The sequence below is a fragment of the Ranitomeya variabilis genome, chromosome 3, assembly GCF_051348905.1.
Source record: "Ranitomeya variabilis isolate aRanVar5 chromosome 3, aRanVar5.hap1, whole genome shotgun sequence".
NCBI lineage: Eukaryota > Metazoa > Chordata > Amphibia > Anura > Dendrobatidae > Ranitomeya > Ranitomeya variabilis.
The window spans coordinates 278,646,082-278,663,245 of NC_135234.1; the positions used below are offsets into that span (position 1 = coordinate 278,646,082).

Here is a 17,164-nt window from a genome sequence, read left to right on the forward strand (position 1 = left end):
GCTTTTATCCCAAGTCATATTCCAAGGGTTGATAATGACTTGTAGGATTGCTACTTCCAAGAGGTGGTACTAGAGTTCAAGTCCTCTTTCTCTCTAAAGAGAATTTGCATATTTAATTTCCCAGAGGAGAATGCAAGGCATTTAAGTCTCCTGGCATTTCACTCTCCACTAGGGGAAACCTTACCCCTTATAATAAACAGGGCATTTTGAAAAAGATGCATGATCCGGTCATCAGCCAGTATCTGTCCAAGTCTGGTTACCAAGTGTATCCTTAAAGTTAACAAAATTAGAAAAAAATATATATATAAAAAAAATTGTATTGACGAGGAGAATCATATTCCATTGTCATTTTTACCACAAAATGTATACCGTAAAAATAATTCCCAAACAACAATGTCAGAATGTTTTTTTTCACAATTTCCCTGTACTTGCAATTTTTTCCCCATTTTCGAGTACACTACGTGGTAAAATGAATGAGGTCATTCAAATGTACAAATCGTTCTCGAACAGATAAGCCCTTATATGCCCATGTGGACAGAAAAAATAAAATAAGTGTTATGGATCTGGGAATGAGGAGGAAAAAACGTAAACAAAAAAAAGAAAATGGTCAGCACGGTGAAGGGGTTGAAGGGTAATCTCATTTCCAAGAAAGTTGAGTGTTCTTTGCTGATTCTTCACATACAATTGCCTCTATTCCCTATGGTCAGTTCAAAAGGGCAAAACACATTTGCTCTAATAAAAAAAAAACTCTAGAAAAAGTTCTAGGCAGATCAAAACAAAGAGGCTACAAAAACAATGCCATCAATTATGTTTTATCAATCAAAAATAAAAATAACTCCTTTGCTCAACAGTTACATTTAGCACACCATATAATTTATATATATATATATATATATAAATTGTCGGATATAGCTCAGTTCGGTATCAAGATGACATTTCCAATTATATTTAAAAAAAATGGATTTAAATCTGTGGCAAGGAGAAGTTGAACTATAGGCAATATGGTGTCTCCCGATATGTATGAAAAGCCCACTAATATCTTACATGACTGTCCACTAAAGGATTTTATAAATGCAATATGGGTCAATATGCCAAAAATAAAAACAAAAACTAGATGAATCTTATTTTAGTAAATGATTTATTAATTGTGACACCATTCATGTAATTTATTGTATTGAGCGTGATACTTGCAATATGAATTACAGTATATCGAATATACTAGTCCTAAAATATAAAAAAGAAAAGAAAAACATATATAAGGTGTGAAAAAGTGTTTGCCCTTTCCTGATTTCCTAATCTTTTGCATGTTTACCACAGTTAAATGTTTAAGATCACCAAACAAATTTAGATATTAGATACAAATAATAAAAGTAAACACAAAGTGCAGTTTTTAACCCCTTCGTGCCACCCGCTGTACTAGTACGGCGCTGCCGGCACTGCATTTGTGCCAGCCGCAGTACTAGTACGGCGGGCCGATCACCGCGGTCTCGCGCTGAGCGCAGCGGTGATCGGGTGCGGGTGTCAGCTGTATATGACAGCTGACACCCCGCAGCAATGCCAACGATCGGCGCTATCGCCGATCGCGGACATTTAACCCCTCTGATGCCGCTGTCAATAGTGACAGATAGATAGCATAGAGGGGGATCGCGCAGGGACGGGGGCTCCCTGCGCTCTCCCACCGGAGCAGATGAGATCGCGCTACTCCGGTGACCTGGAAGGAGTCCCCGGATCCAAGATGGCCGCGGGACTCCTTCCGGGTCATGAGATGACCCTGCTTGCCGGGGTCTGCTGAGAATTCCTCATAGCAGGTGCCGGCAAGCCTGTGGAACGTGCCTGTCACATCGTTGATCTGACAGAGTGCAGTGCACACTGTCAGATCACCGATCTGTGATGTCCCCCCCTGGGACAAAGTAAAAAAAAAATTTTTCCACATGTGTAAAAAAAAAAAAAAAATTCCTAAATAAAGAAAAAAAAAAATATATATTCCCATAAATACATTTCTTTATCTAAATAAAAAAAAAAATCACACAATAAAAGTACACATATTTAGTATCGCCGCGTCCGTAACGACTCCACCTATAAAACTGTGTCACTAGTTAACCCCTTCAGTGAACACCGTAAAAAAAAAAAAAAAAAAACGAGGCAAAAAACAACGCTTTATTCTCACACCACCAAACAAAAAGTGGAATAACACGCGATCAAAAAGACTGATATAAATAACCATGGTACCGCTGAAAACGTCATCTTGTCCCGCAAAAAAAAAAGCCGCCATACAGCATCATCAGCAGAAAAATAAAAAAGTTATAGCTCTCAGAATAAAGCGATGCAAAAACAATTATTTTTTTTATATAAAATAGTTTTTATTGTGTAAAAGCGCCAAAACATAAAAAAAATTACATAAATGAGGTATCGCTGTAATCGTACTGACCCGAAGAAAAAAACTGCTTTATCCTTTTTACCAAACGCGGAATGGTATAAACGCCCCCCCTAAAAGAATTTCAGGAATTGCTGGTTTTTGTTCATTCCGCCTCCCAAAAATCAGAATAAAAAGCGATCAAAAAATGTCATGTACCCGAAAATGGTAACAATAAAAACGACAACTCGTCCCGCAAAAAACAAGATCTCACATGACTCTGTGGACCAAAATATGGAAAAATTATAGCTCTCAAAATGTGGTGATGCAAAAACTATTTTTTGCAATAAAAAGCGTCTTTTAGGGGGCTAAAATATAATTTTCGTGGAAAAAAATATATTTTTTATTTTCGCCGCTCTGCATTATAAACTGTAGTGAAACACTTGGGGGTTCAAAGTTCTCACAACACATCTAGATAAGTTCCCTGGGGGGTCTAATTTCCAATATGGGGTCACTTGTGGGGGTTTCTACTGTTTAGGTACATCAGGGGCTCTGCAAATGCAACATGACACCTGCAGACCAATCCATCTAAGTCTGCAATTCAAACGGCGCTCCTTCTCTTCCGAGCTCTGCCGTGCGCCCAAACAGTGGTTCCCCCCCATATATGGGGTATCAGCGTACTCAGGACAAATTGGACAACAACTTTTGTTGTCCAATTTCTACTGTCGCCCTTGGGAAAAAAAATTGCGGGCTAAAACATCATTTTGTGGAAAGAAAAAATGATTTTTTAATTTTCACAGCGCTACATTCTAAACTTTAGTGAAACAATTGGGGGTTAAAAGTGCTCAACACACATCTAGATAAGTTCCTTAGGGGGTCTTCTTTCCAAAATGGTGTCACTTGTGGGGGTTTCCACTGTTTAGGCACGTCAGGGGCTCTCCAAACACGACATGGGTTCCCATCTCATTTCCAGCCAATTTTGCATTGAAAAGTCAAATGGGGCTCCTTCCCTTCCGAGCTCTGCCATGCGCCCAAACAGTGGTTTATCCCCATATATGAAGTATCAGCGTACTCAGGACAAATTGCACAACAAATTTTGGGGTCCAATTTATCCTCCTACCCTTGGGAAAATAAAAAATTTGGGGCAAAATATCATTTTTTGTGAAAATTAATATTAATTTTTTTTTACATCTCTACATTATAAACTTCTGTGAAGCACTTGGAGGTTCAAAGTGCTCACCACACATCTAGATTAGTTCCTTAGAGGGTCTACTTTCCAAAATGGTGTCACTTGTGGGGGTTTCCACTGTTTAGGCACGTCAGGGGCTCTCCAAACACGACATGGGTTCCGATCTCAATTCCAGCCAATTTTGCATTGAAAAGTCAAATGGCGCTCCTTCCCTTCCGAGCTCTGCCATGTGCCCAATCAATGGTTTACCCCAACATGTGGGGTATCGGCGTACTCAGGACAAATTGTACAACGACTTTTTTGGTCCAATTTCTCCTGTTACCCTTGGTAAAATAAAACAAATTGGATCGGAAGTAAAAATTTTGTGAAAAAAAAGTTAAATGTTCAATTTTTTTAAATCATTCCAAAAATTCCTGTGAAGCACCTGAAGGGTTAATAAACTTTTTGAATGTGGTTTTGAGTACCTTGAGGGGTGCAGTTTTTAGAATGGTGTCACTTTTGGGCATTTTCTGTCATATAGACCTCTCAAAGTCACTTCAAGTGTGAGGTGGTCTGTAAAAAAAATGGTTTTGCAAATTTTGTTGCAAAAATGAGAAATCGCTGGTCAATTTTTAACCCTTATAACTCCCTAACAAAAAAAAAATATGTTTCCAAAATTGTGCTGATGTAAAGCAGACATGTGGGAAATGTTGTTTATTAACTTTTATTATGAGATATACCTCTCTAATTTAAGGGCATAAAAACTAAAAGTTTGAAAATTGCTAAATTTTCATAATTTTCGACAAATTTTTGTTTTTTTCACAAATAAATGCAAGTCATATCAAAGAAGTTTTACCACTATCATGAAGTACAATATGTCTCGAGAAAACATTCTCAGAATCAGCAGGATCCGTTGAAGCGTTTTAGAGTTATGACCTCAAAAAAATGGCCCTGTCACTTAGGTGAAAACAGGCTTTGGGGTGAAGGGGTTTATTATTAAGGGAAAATAAAGCCAAACCTACAAGGCCCTGTGTGGAAAAAGTAATTGTCCCCACCTTAAAACATAAAATAACTGCGATTTATCACATATTTGGGAAGCTGAGTTCAAATTCCCTAGCTACACCCAGGCCTGATTACTGCCACACCTCTTCTCAATCAAGAAGTCTCTTAAAATGAACCTGTCATCAGGATTTTGCCAAGTAAACTACAGGCAGTGTCAGGTTGGCACTGTCAGGCCGGCGTCACACTAGCGAGTTTTGCGGACGTATGAGAGGCGCAGAAAATACGGATTGCACACGGTACAATGATTCTCTATGGCCCAGCTCCTATCTGCCGTATTTTACGGATTCACATTATACGGTCTTGTATGGCTGTAGAAAAACGCAGCATGCTGCGTTTGTCAGCGTATTGCGCAAAAAATACACCAATGAAAGTCTATGGGGGCGCAAAAAATAAGGATTACACACGGACCAGCAGTGTGATTTGCGAGAAATACGCCAGACATCTCCAGGTGCCAGGAATTGTGCCAAGCCCTCAATCAGGAAGCTCAGACATGCTAATTAGCTGAAAAAGCCACACAGACATCACGGAAGTCTGGTGCTCGCCTCCACGGAGTTCCAAGCAGCATGGCAAGCATCATCAACGCAATATGCTCCTCATCTTGGTCCCAGAAAGGCCTGAGATCTGGGACCAGCATGATCCAAACTATGCCAACTGGGCCAGGAAAGAGGCAGCTTGGAGGACCATCTGTGGGATCCTATTCCCAGATTATGCCCAACGCCCACGTGAGGAGCAGACACAACTTTGTAAGAACACTCATGTTGCGACATTAATTAACCTTGAAAAATGCTTTATCTACATGATTGCAGGAAGATTTTTGGGCTTAGTATGGTATTTTTTGGCATTTTTCAGCAAGAACAAAGATGATTAACATGAGAAAGGGTTTACGTACATAGCTAATATAGATGTTGCGTTGGGTACTATTTTTGTTTAGGCCAAACTGGTACAGAGGGGAGTGGACCCTGTCCTTGTGTTGTTTCTTTTTCTTGTGTGTAATTTTTTTTTATTTAAAAGCAATTGTAACTTTATGCTAACCATTTAAGAAGGCATTTTATTATCATCGTTCAAATATGATCTATCAATGCCAACTGTTTTAAGCAATGTGCAGAATGAGCTTAAACAATATTTGTTACCATGTCATTGCAGTGGATGATATGACACGATGGCGGAGCATCAGGGACCAGTAACGGCGGGAAAGGCAGCAGCGGGCAAGAAGTGGGTCAGCAGCACCAACCAAAAAAAGGAAGTACATATATTACGATCGACTTTCCTTTTTGGATGCCAGTATGGATCTAAGACAGTAAGTAAAAACAACACAACATTTTTTTTTTTTTTTAAATATTAGTATTAATATTATTTTTTCTTGTTCTAGCGCCATTTATTCCATGGCGCTTTACATGTAAGAAGGGGTAAACATATTCCAAAAGATATTATGAAAAATACAAAAAAATCATAACTGGTACAGGAGGAGAGAGGACCCTGCCCGCAAAGCCTCACAAGCTACAACAAGGGATGGGTGAGAATACAGTAGGCGAGGGTAGAGCTGTTCATGCAGTGGTTTGGTCGATCGGTAGTTATTGCAGGTTATATGCTTGTCGGAAGAGGTGGGTCTTCATGCTCTTTTTGAAGCTTTCAATGGTAGGCGAGAGTCTGATGTGTTGTGGTAGTGGTTTCCACAGTAGAAGTGATACACGAGATAAATCTTGTATACGATTGTGGGAATAGGAGATAAGAGGGGAGTACAGAAGGAGATCTTGTGAGGATCTGAGGTTGCGTGTAGGTAATTACCGAGAGACGAGGTCACACATGTATAATAAACTTATGTTAGAAAATGGCTCAAATATTTATTTGGTGTATTATTTAAATTTTTTTCATAACAGAACTCAATCCAACCTCACTGAGAGGGAGACCGGGTCGGACTCGGAGGTTGTGATAGATCCAGTTGCTGTTGACGAAGAGGTTGCAGGCTCATCTTTCGCTTCCACATCCTCCATCCTTCCTGGAACATCAGCTTCTGCATCACAAGAGACTGCACCAAGTTTACAAGATGTAGCACCATCAACATCAGCAGCACCACCTGATCCTGTAAGCCAGGAAGAGCATGGACACAGAAGCAGCCCTACTCTCCCACTGGTGTCCTCCCCACAGGCATCTAGGGCTTACGCAGAGGCTGCAAAAGGAGAGAGCTGCAAGCCACTACACTGTGTTCCAAATTATTATGCAAATTGGATTTGTGTCATAAAGATTTAATCGTTTTGTTTTTCAAATAAACTCGTGCATGGTATTGTGTCTCAGGGCTCAATGGATTACTGAAATCAATCTTAAACACATGTGATATTTAGTTTTCCAGGTGATTCTAAGTAAAGGAAAACTACTTAAAAATGATGTTCCACATTATTAAGCAGGCCACAGGTTTCAAGCAATATGGGAAATAAAAAGGATCTCTCTGCTGCTGAAAAGTGTTAAATAGTGCAATGCCCTGGTCAAGGGATGAAAACATTAGATATTTCACGAAAACTTAGGAGTGATCATCATACTATGAAGAGATTTATGACTGAAACAGAGTTCATGCAGATAAATGCATATTGAGGAAGGTTTCTGCCAGACAAATTCATTGAATTAAGAGAGCAGCTGCCAAAATACCATTACAAAGCAGCAAAAAGTTATTTGAAGTTGCTGGTGCCTCTGGAGTCCCTCAAACCTCAAGGTGTAGTATCCTTCAACGGCTTGCTTTGGTGCATAAACCTACTATTCAGCCACCCCTAAACAGTGATCACAAGCAGAAATGGTTGCAGTGGGCCCAGACATACATGAAGACTATTTTTCAAGCAGTCCTGTTTACTGATGAGTGTCGAGCAACCCTGGATGGTCCAGATGGATGGAGTAGTGGATGGCCACCATGTCCAAACAAGGCTGCAACGTCAGCAAGGAGGTTGAGGAGTCATGTTTTGGTCCAGAACAGCTAGTAGGGCCCTTTAAGGTTCCTGAAGGTGTGAAAATGACCTCTGCAAAGTGTATAGAGTTTCTGACTGACAACTTTCTTCCATGGTATAAAAAGCAGAAACATGCCTTCAGGAGCAGAAGCATCTTCATGCATGACAATGCACTATCTCATGCTGTCATGCTGCAAAGAATACATCTGAGTCATTGGCTGCTATGGGCATAAAGGGAGATAAACTCATTGTGTGGCCACCATCTTCCCCTGGCCTCAACCCTATCGAGAACCTTTGGATTATCATCAAGCAAAAGATCTATGAGGGTGAGAGGCAGTTCACATCAAAACAGCAGCTCTGGGAGGCTATTCTGACTTCATGCAAAGAAATACAAGCAGAAACTCTCCAAAAACTCACAAGTTCAATGGATGCAAGAATTGTGAGGGTGATATCAAAGAAGGTTCCTATGTTAACATGTAACTTGGCCTGTTAGGATGTTTTGGAGTTAAATAGCTTTTTTGCTCAGTGAATGTGACCTCCTAATGCTGCAAATTCTTCAAATGAGCATTTTCAGTTCTTTAAAACATATCAAATGTTTAGAAATTCTACTGTGCCTAATAATTTGGAACAGTGCATTTTAAGTTTTTATTCATTTTGGAGATTATACTGTTATCATTGGGAGGTTTCTTCAATAAAATTCGATGTATGCTCTATCGGGTGATGACTTTTATTAGACTGATTGTCATTTGGACCGACCATTTAGGAAAATCCGCAAAAAATGTCATTTGCATAATAATTTGGAACATAGTGTAGGAGGGATGTTGATGCTGGGGTCCTCAATTATTTGGCCAGGGCAGCCACAGATGATGGAGAGGAGGCCTTTGCTCGAAGCCTGGCCCGGTACCTTCGTCCCCTTCCCCGTGAGGTGAGGCTATGTGTGAGAGGGTGTATTCAAATCCTGATTGATTTAAGCACCCCTCCAAATAACTCCTATGAGGTTTTTGAATTTCTTGAGAGAAGGCAGCTTTCACAAACTAACCTCTTGCGCCTTCAAATAACTCAACAGGTGCATGTCAATCAGGATTTGAAGCACCTCCTCCACGTATGCCTACACCTCAACCCCTCCCAAACCAAAATCAACAAAGGCCAGCACCGTACCAAATGGCAGCCTACAACCCACCTTCCCAATATGGCCACTTTTCCAGACCCAGTGCTGTAGGCTGGTCACAACCTGGGTTTGGACAACATGGCCATTTTGGGGGTGGGTATGAGTCCAGCCAATATGTCCATCAGCATGAGGGCCAGAGACAAATACCTTATGGGCAATACTCAACTGGCCAATATGAACAAGGCCTGTATTTGGCTCAGCAACCCACAGCATCCACACAGGGTGAAGGACAATTGGCCCAACAAAGGCCCCCTGAACAGGACCCTGAGCTGCCGCCATCACCACCGTCAACTTACAGGAATCTGTAAGCCAAAGTTTATTTTTTTTTCTTTGTTACGCATAACCATGTTTCTGGTTATTTTGTGCTGAATTTGCACTTTGTCCTGTTTTGTTTTTCTAAAAAAATACAAAACAAAAACAACAATAATAACCATATGAAAAAAATATGGTTAAAGGTTTACAAGTAAGGCTTTTGCTCTAAGTAAAAAATGTTGTCAAAAGCCAATTGATGTTTGTGGACCAATCATTCTTACATCACACACATATGCTCTGTTCATAATCATCTGATAAATAAGGAAATACAACACACATAGTACGGTTTCTGTAGACAAAAATATTTTATGTTGATAATATATTTTGAAAATAAGAAAATCACAATTGAGAAACAGCATAATCTTGCCAGGGAGTAGCACCCTGAGGAGAAACAAAATAATTTTTGAAAATATCTCTCACTTTGATTCCAGAAAGGGGACGGCGCGGAGGAGGACCATGTGGTGTAGGGCTACTCACATTGGGCAACATTTCTTCACCAAGAACAGCTGACGGGCAATCATGAAGTCTAGTAAAATTGTGCAAAACAACACAAGCCTTAATCACTTCATTAATAGTAGCCTCACTTAGCTGAATGGCAGACTCGAGGAGACCCCATTTGGCACACAGAATCCCAAAGGCACAATCCACCAGTCTACGTGCCCTGGAAAGCCTCAAATTAAAAACACGCCGCAGGTGATCCAGGTTGCGCCTGGGATAAGGCCTCATGACATTCCTTGTCAATTGGAAGGCCTCATCTCCCACAAGAACATATGGCACTGCTTCAGCATTGGAGCCTGGGAGTTGTTGTGGTGGTGGGAGGTCTAACTGGTTTTCACGTAGCCGCCGACCCATAATGGACGAATTAAAGACCCTCGAGTCTCCTGTTCGCCCATAGGCCCCAATGTCTACAATTATAAACCTGTAGTTACTGTCAACTACAGCTAACAGAACTACAGAGAAAAACTGCTTATAATTGCAGAATTGGGACCCAGAGATCGGCGGCTTACGCACCCTGATATGTTTTCCCATCCAAGGCTCCAATACAGTGTGGGAAGTCACAGGTGTCATTGAACTCACAGGCTATTTTTAGCCAATCAGCCATTTTTGGCTCAGACATAACAAGTTCATGGAGTTTGTCCCATATTTCAATACATGTGGAACGTACAATGCCAGAAATCGTGGAGCGACCAATGAGAAACTCCAGGTGTAGTCCTGCATAAGACAAGCCAGTTGACAGGAAGCTGAAAGGACATAAAAAAACATATTGGTTAGGTAACAATAGTTTAGAGAACACATGATAAAGCGCAAGTATGTTGGTTAATAAAAAAAACAGGAATATCAATGAAAACAATCGATCTGTACCTAGTGTACATAAGTAGAACATTAAAAATAGATATTTTTAGTGTGGTTTTATCCTAAGGAAAACATATATTTAAAAATAGCTGATAGCAAACAACCATGATAAAGAAAACATCATCAACATACAGTATGTGAGGATGTTGAATACATACCGTAAGGTAAGGAGTAGACGCTCCTCTGCGGATATGCTTTTTCGCATCCTGGTGTCCTGATACGTGAGGCCTGGACGTACTGTCTCCAACAAGATATCAAATGTTGGTATTGTCATTCGACAGTATAGGTAGAACTTATCAGGATGTGCCCGCAGAGCTGTATAGAGCCTCTGAAAATGGCCTTTACTGAGGCGTTGAGTCAAAAGAGGATGCACCCACATTCTTCTTATCCTCCTTGGCGGGTCTACAATCACAGGGTATGGCTGGCCAAACTGATGCGACAGGACCCAGTTAAACAAAACCCGCTGAGTTGGGGTGAAGTGCAGTAGGTCAGACATGGTGCAAACGTTAGCACAACACACCAACAGATGCACAACCACAAAATGGCTATATGTGAGGGTGACACCTGTTGTAGAGGCCTTACATAGGGTTGATGAGGCTTATTTAAATTACAGCCTTTAAAACCGTTAAATGTTCATTTTGGCAGGTTGCGTGAAAAAAAACGCATTACGGATGTCATACGGATTACATACGCAACATTACATGCGCAAAATACGCGACCACACCTTGCCAACGGATTACATACGGATTACATACGGATCACCATTTTGGGATTTTTTCTGTGTATTACGGCCGTAAAATACACACCGTATTTACCTACGCTGAGTGTGACGCCGGCCTTACACTGAATAAAATGATACCTTGGTTGATGAAATCCATCTTGCTGCAGTTTTTTTATTTGTATTTGCAGTTTTCACTTAATGAGATTCTTGCGCTTCGAGGTGGGCCTGCGGGCGGTTCTTTTTTGGTGCTCTGTTCTTATATTCATCCTTATGGGGTTAAAAGTTCATATTATGGTCTTTGGAAAAAAATTAACTACAGCAAAATGGTGCCTGCGGAGCATGCACAGTAGCATCTATCGCTTGCCAATTTTTTTCTGCTCCAATAAAATGACGCCGCCGGCGGGGCATGCACAGTATTATCCATCACGATATACTGCACTGCTGTGGCACATAAGCAAAAGTTCAGTGTATGAACCATTACCTCTCGGCTCAGTACTATAATGGGTTGCAGAGGGAAGCGCTTAGCCGGTCAGACTTCGGGTGTGCAGTGTGATGCCAGGGTAATGGAAAGTAGGCAGATCAGTATGCTTACCCACAGTCACAGCGGCTGCCAGGGATTTGTGTGACATAGTATGCTGGGAGGAAACAGGTGCACTACATAGACTATAGTTGCGTCTCTATGTGTCTGATATTGGCTGTCTTGACTGGGTTAATCAGCACCAAGTACACACCATAAAAACTAGTAAAGCATATTAATTATATTATTATTAATTCATAGTAATTAGCATATGTAAGGAAGGAGGGATTAATATGCTGATTTTTCCTTTACTTTCTCTTCACATCAGGGTTGCTTGAAACCAGTGTAAAATGACAAATGCAGAGCTGTATTAGCTAAATCCTGCTGTCAGTTTCCCTTTAAGATTGATTATACACCACCTATAAGCTATTCTAGTACTTTTCTGTAAGTCTGAAAAATAAATGCTCATAAAAAGGGACACATTTATTATCATCATTCTGGCAACTACCAGTAATATAAAAATGTATCTATTTATCCCACATGGTGAGTGAGCACCTGAACCAGAATTTACATTTTTTTGTTTATTATGTCTCTCAGAATATTGATAAAAAAACATACACCACAACAAGCCGACAGAGCGATGTACTCAAGAAAATAATTTAAAAAAAGTTATGGCTCTCAGAATATGATGCAAGAATAAAATGCACAGTATATTTTGGATATTTGCCATGAAATCATTTTCTCGTAGCCTTTATTGGGAGACACAGGAAGCATGCTTTTTATGCTGCCACCTAGAGCCTGAGACTAAGAATTTATTTAAAAAAAAAATAAGCTGAGTCTTCCCAAACGTGATATACCAGGGAAGCCAACAACTATCTATTGAGTTAGTACAAAAGCTGGCGGAGGAGCAAAGCCAAGATCCTCAATAAGAAGGGAGGGAGCTGTGTCCCCCAGTGAATGCTATGAGAGATTTTGGGCGAATACCAAAACATCTTCTCGGTTGCTTCACTGGGGGACATATGAACAATGGCACATCCTAAAACTGTTTCTGAGGTGGGAAAACGAATATCAGTACAGCAGAAGGAAGAATATAAACCACTCAGGTTATTACATGAGCAACTCTCAGACTTGCATCTCTAGTTGCAAAAATGTGGCCTGAAGTCTAAGATGCAGCCATATGGAATAAAAGAACAGATGCATGAAGGTGTAAGACCCAGGAGGACTCTACCCCATGGGGCGGAGCGAGCTATGCCCTGGCAGGTGCGCGTTACCTTAGTCTGATGTTCTGCATTGGCACATCGACACCAGAAAACAGTAGTGGCCCTAGACACAGACTAACCTTTGCCAAAGCATACTGGGATGACCAATAAGGCATCCAGACGTCTAAACATAACTGTGAGAGACAGGTATCGCTGCACAGCTTTGACTATCCCAGATTGTATAAGAACCTCTATAGGAGATGAGAGGTTTCAAGGTCAAAGGCAAAGAAAACATGCCAAATAGAAAGTGGGAGCCAAACGCCATCCCATTCTTTTCCAGAGAAGAAAAGAGACAGGTGAAAGCCTTAACTAATGGGGGGCCAATATGATGTCCCAGAGTTTGTCCTGCTCAGACGAGCAGTCCTGACCTGGCCTCCAAGTCAAGTTCCACTGGCCCAGAATAGCCAAGCCAGGAAGCTGGCTGCTGTGAGTCAACTCTGGCTCAAGGCAGGCATGCAAAAATTAAAAAGGAGAATATAGACATAGGAGTGCTGCCAATAATAATAATAATAATAAATAATAATCTTTATTTTTTATAGCGCTAATATATTCCATAGCGCTTTACATTTTGCACACATTATCATTGCTGTCCCCGATGGGGCTCACAATCTAAATTTCCTATCAGTATGTCTTTGGAATGTGGGAGGAAACTGGAGTACCAGGAGAAAACCCACGCATACAAACTCCTTGCAGATGTTGTCCTTGGTGGGATTCGAACCCAGGACTCCAGCGCTGCAAGGCTGCAGTGTTATTCTCTGAGCCACCATGCTGCCAATAGCCTCTTTTCATAGGTTGTAACCTTTCTAAATGAAATGATGACATCTAAGTCCTTGTTACCCAGTCCTAGTCAGACAAACCAAATTGGGAAGGTCCAAAGCCCACATAGCCTTTGAATTTCAGGGTTGTTTTTACCACGGTTGTCCCGTGTGCTATAATGAAAATGACACGAATAAGGTCACAAACACGTCCTACGGCCAGTCATATTACACCTGTTTAGCTAAAAAGCGTTACTTACAGTGCTGCGGGTACACAGTAAGAGTAATGTGGGAGCATGCGTGGAATGAAATGGTTGAAAATGATTCTAATCTTCAAACATTTCTCCACCAGATGGAATTCCCCGTTCCTTTAGACCCCAGTGACGCGCTTTATGGCGGGCGAACTAACGCCATTAAGCTCTATCACCATCTGGAAGAAGGGGAGACTTTACATTACTACGATTTCACCAGCCTGTACCCCTTTGTAAACAAAACTAAAACATACCCTGTAGGCCATCCAGACATCATCTATGACAATTTTGGATTCATTAAAAAATACTTTGGCATTGCTAAAGTCAAGGTCTACCCACCGAGAGATTTATTTTTACCAGTTCTACCGGTAAAACTCAACAAAAAATTAATGTTTCCCCTTTGCTACACCTGCGCTGTAAATTCCCAGGCAGGTGTTTGTGCTCATAGTGATGAAGAATGTGCCTTGACAGGCACCTGGTGCACTATAGAGCTCGAGATGGCGATAGAGAAAGGGTATCGGATCGCGCACATCTATGAAATATGGCATTTTCCTAAAACCACTGATGAATAGTGTTGAGCATTCCGATACCGCAAGTATCGGGTATCGGCCGATACTTAGCGGTATCGGAATTCCGATACCGAGATCCGATACTTGCCGCGTATCGGATACCAGAATCGGAAGTTCCCAGGATTCAAACTGCACAAATTTGTACGAAATCAGCCAATGAGAATGATTCCAAGTGTGGGCACATCCTGTTCAGCATGCAGGGCCTGAAACTACTGGCAAGGCTGTGATTGGCTGCTGAAATGATGTCATGATGCAGTTTAAAAGTCGCTGGCGCCATTTTGCGCTCACTCTGCTGTGAATTCAGTTAGTGACAGGACGCTGTTTGCTGACTGAGGGCCAGTTTAGAGATAGCGATTTGCTTCTTTGTGCTTTTCAAAGGCTAATTTAGCAACCGCTGTGTTCACCTACTAATCGCCTTGCTTTTGCCTTGTAGCGCTGTTTTCACAGCGATCTGCAAGGTCTGTGTGTGTGTGTGTGAGTGCAGCCCACTCTCTAGTCTGAGTGCAGCCATAGGCCATCCATAGCTGGTTGTATTCAGTTCAGGGAGGGTGGTTCATTGCCTCATACTATTCTTTTTTTTTTTTTTCAAGTAGTGTAGTCTGCTGCTCATTTTTAAAAAAAATTCCTATTAGTGTCTTTCCACCCGTCTCCAGCTAACTTGTGGAAAAACACTACATAGGATAACGTAGAGGAGGGTTTTTGGGCCTTGCAGCGCCGTTTACGGCTGTCTGCACGGTCTCCGTGTGACTGCAGCTCGCCCTGTAGTCTGTGAGCAGCCATAGCCTGGTTGTCTCCAGCTCAGGGTTCTTCACTGCGTCATACCGTAAAATCAATTTTCCTTTTGTTTTAAGTAGTGCAGGCTGCTGCACATTTTTTCAAAAAATTCCTATTAGTGTCTTTCCACCCGTCTCCAGCTAACTTGTGGAAAAACACTACATAGGATAACGTAGAGGAGGGTTTTTGGGCCTTGCAGCGCCGTTTACGGCTGTCTGCACGGTCTCCGTGTGACTGTAGCTCGCCCTGTAGTCTGTGAGCAGCCATAGCCTGGTTGTCTCCAGCTCAGGGTTCTTCACTGCGTCATACCGTAAAATCAATTTTCCTTTTGTTTTAAGTAGTGCAGGCTGCTGCACATTTTTTAAAAAAAATCCTATTAGTGTCTTTCCACCCGTCTCCAGCTAACTTGTGGAAAAACACTACATAGGATAACGTAAAGGAGGGTTTTTGGGCCTTGCAGCGCCGTTTACGGCTGTCTGCACGGTCTCCGTGTGACTGTAGCTCGCCCTGTAGTCTGTGAGCAGCCATAGCCTGGTTGTCTCCAGCTCAGGGTTCTTCACTGCGTCATACCGTAAAATCAATTTTCCTTTTGTTTTAAGTAGTGCAGGCTGCTGCACATTTTTTCAAAAAATTCCTATTAGTGTCTTTCCACCCGTCTCCAGCTAACTTGTGGAAAAACACTACATAGGATAACGTAGAGGAGGGTTTTTGGGCCTTGCAGCGCCGTTTACGGCTGTCTGCACGGTCTCCGTGTGACTGCAGCTCGCCCTGTAGTCTGTGAGCAGCCATAGCCTGGTTGTCTCCAGCTCAGGGTTCTTCACTGTGTCATACCGTAAAATCAATTTTCCTTTTGTTTTAAGTAGTGCAGGCTGCTGCACATTTTTTCAAAAAATTCCTATTAGTGTATTTCCACCTGTCTCCAGCTAACTTGTGGAAAAACACTACATAGGATAACGTAGAGGAGGGTTTTTGGGCCTTGCAGCGCCGTTTACGGCTGTCTGCACGGTCTCCGTATGACTGCAGCTCTCTCTGTTGTCAGTTCAGCCCCCAAAAAATAAATAAATAATAAAGTTCACCAAACACACCACTTTACATTTCTGTAGGCCACATTAGCTCATATTAAAGTCTAGTCCACACTTTAGAAAATTAGTGTTTCTTATACCTGTTAGGAGTTGCTCAGGAATAAGCACACAAAGCTGTTAGTACTTTTCTGCTTATCTTTATCAGTCAACCAAGATGAAGAAGGCAGTGAGTAAGGCACGTGGGCGTGGGCGCGGAGCAGGGAGAGGACGTGGGGATTCTGTGCCTGCTGCGGGCACCGGTGACTCATCAGCACCCACTTTCACCAGGGAACAGTCCTTCATGCGCAGCTTTGTCGCAGAGCGCCGTACACCGCTGCTGCGTGAAGAACAAATTGAAGCCGTTGTCGGATGGATGGCAGCTAATGCATCAACTTCAATTAGTGCCACATCCTCTCAGACACAGAGCACTGGAGAGCAGCCATCTGTCTCGTCACCACCTGCCAAATTGCGAAGGCAGACAGAGATCCCAGGACAGGAGCCGTCTCTACTTCTGTTCTCTGAATCTCTTGGCTTGGAAACAGGGGGCCAGCCAAGCAGCATTGGAGAAATGGAAGAAGAGGCAGGGTGCAGTGATGCCCAACCGCTTTTTCTCTCTTCCTCTGAAGAGGCGGGTGGGCCAGTGCCTCCGGTCACCACATCGCAGGACACATCCGCTGATGACACTCAGGTGCCACTTTCTAGTGCGTGCTCTGCTGCTGAGACTACCCAGGAGGAGCAGTTGGGGGCAGAGGGTAGTGTAGATTATGAGGTCCTTGACCCATCTTGGCGTGAGGGACAGGAAGGTGGTGGGAGCAGCTCTGAGGAAGAGATTCCCCGTACAGCCCAAAGAGGGAGAGGGAGGGGGAAGACTGCGGATCCTGCAGCCTCCGCTTTGGCACCCGTTAGGAGCA

At 42.2% G+C, this 17,164-nt stretch overlaps 1 protein-coding gene and 1 long non-coding RNA gene across 5 annotated transcripts in view; one reads left to right on the plus strand and one right to left on the minus strand.

Moving 5' to 3' along the window:
• BAK1 (BCL2 antagonist/killer 1) overlaps nt 1-17,164 on the minus strand; it is a 336,138-nt gene that overhangs the window by 106,583 nt on the left and 212,391 nt on the right. The gene's annotated exons all lie outside the window — the stretch shown is intronic.
• Nucleotides 1-17,164, plus strand: part of LOC143815847 (uncharacterized) — a 155,208-nt gene that overhangs the window by 101,401 nt on the left and 36,643 nt on the right. Inside the window, exons 2-3 of one of the 2 annotated variants that reach the window (XR_013223816.1) lie at nt 5,727-5,880; nt 6,461-6,665. This is a non-coding gene — a long non-coding RNA (uncharacterized LOC143815847). Of the gene's footprint in view, nt 1-5,726; nt 5,881-6,460; nt 7,487-17,164 lie in introns of those variants that run through there. The other variant, XR_013223817.1, reaches the window with a different exon arrangement.